Raw genomic sequence first — 2149 nt, 5'->3', positions numbered from 1 at the left:
AATTGCAATAAAACTGCAAGCTAAAATTGTCATGGAAACAATGTCTACTGTTATTATATAAAAATTATTATTATTATTACATGGAAATATTAGTTTTTAGTTTTATCATGACTTATATTTGTGCAATCCTGCTTTTATGAAACACAACCTGTTGTATTATTGCAACTAATACAACCTTTTTATTTGTATTAACCTCTATTTTCATAGTGAATTTGCGGTAATCTTAACAATTTATGATTAAACTAATATAATTAGTGAAATTTCAAAAGAAAATAATCAACGTAAAAAACAGCTAGCATTTCAATAGTACTGGTTTAAGATTTAATAACAGTTGAGGTGATTATCTTGTTATTATAACATCAATAAAATAATTAATGAGGTTAATCGTACCTTGAGAGAACTCTTTATCAAATCTAATTCAAGTAAAAAAGACCTATAGAAAAACTAAAGCAACATCAGGAATTTAGATTATAATAAGTTTTAAATTTCACATGTTTATAAAATTACCACTAAACCGATTAGTAATATATTGTAAATTATCTCTTCCAAAATAGGGCTTAGTAACAAGTGGATCCCTAAAATATTAATAAACACTGAACCGTCGGTTAAATGACTGAGGGGTAGACCGAAACATAGATAGGAGGATTGTGTTAAAATTGATTTTTTAGAATTGGGTTTGGAGGGCCATCACTAGAAGGATGTATGTACAGAGCGATTGATGTTATTGGGATTGAACCTTCGGGTTCATTAGGCCTTCATTATTATTACTATTATTTTATTTTTTTCAACTCTAAAACACAAAGCATAATTTTCCTGTATAATTATTCTAAAGGGATTCATCCCAGAATAAATAATGAATTTTCTTTCCAGTCTGTAAGTTAGTTTGGGACTCATTCCATTTGACATAATTTTGAACAAAACATTCATATGAGGATTAAGGTACATATGTTTAAGAATATGAGTAGATATGTAAGAAGGAACTGTTACTGTGTCCTAAGATCTTTAGGTTTAACAATGTAAATTGTGCTGCTCTTGAAACTATGCGAACACAAAACTTTGCTATCTTTTATTTATTTTCAATATCAACTTATTTATATTTGTTTCCATTAAAGATTCCTCTAGAAATCATATCTATATATTGTAGGATGCATGAAAATGGATATGTTTTCAATTAAATATTAAAATTAAGTTGCATATATTTACAAAAAAAATTAAAATAAACAATTAGTAATACTAGATGAATATCTAATTAAATTGGTCAGTGTGCCATCAATTAATTTAAAAGCCAAAAATGGGTGACTATTAGTCAGTTACTTCTAATATTTACATGTTTACTTTCCTTTGTTGTTTTTTCATAAGAACTCTTTCTATTCTGTTTAGTTATATATTTTTAAATCTATAGTGACTGTCACATTAATTAATTACATTTCTAATTTTAGTAATTTTTTCTCTCTTATTATAAATACATTAGGTGGACTGGGATTGGCTAATTGGCAAGTAGCAGAAAAAATTGATTTAGTAAAATTAGTATGCACAATAATGCCAATATCATCAACACTCATACCATGTTGTTGATGTTAATATCGTGTTTTTCATTTAGCTATGGTGAAACACTGCAAAGTGGCATCGTGAAACTTTGGTTAATAATAAGTAATAAGTTGTCTTTTACTATTTTGATACCTTTATTGACCGCCAACCAAGTATCAAGTATCTTCCTACAATCTACTTCCTACAATCAACTATCCAATACAAAAAAAATTGTTTATTTTTCCACTTCCAAAGAAATTTGTGACTAATGTTGTATTTAGTTAATGTTTTCTTTTAATATTAGTGTCTAACTTCAAGAATGAATTTTTTTTTTTTTTATAATTTATTTATTGTTATTTACAACTGTATACACATATATACAGCAAGTAAATTTGATGTAGGTGATATAGTGACATGATACAAACATGTGGAGAATCTACCCACTGATAGAACTCCAATAACATTTCTAGAGGAGAAGATCTCAAGGCCATCTTCTTTTCAGATGCCTAGGAGGATTATTAGGTAGTGAAGGAGAAGCCAGGTTACAAACGACTTGGTTTGGGTGGTTGGGAAGTTTGTTATAGAAGGATTGGTATCTGGTTCTGGCCAAAACGGCAACATA

This window comes from Halyomorpha halys, unplaced genomic scaffold, assembly GCF_000696795.3.
Source record: "Halyomorpha halys isolate HHAL.00 unplaced genomic scaffold, Hhal_1.1 Scaffold1395.1, whole genome shotgun sequence".
Taxonomy (NCBI): domain Eukaryota; kingdom Metazoa; phylum Arthropoda; class Insecta; order Hemiptera; family Pentatomidae; genus Halyomorpha; species Halyomorpha halys.
This window is presented reverse-complemented; position numbering follows the sequence as displayed.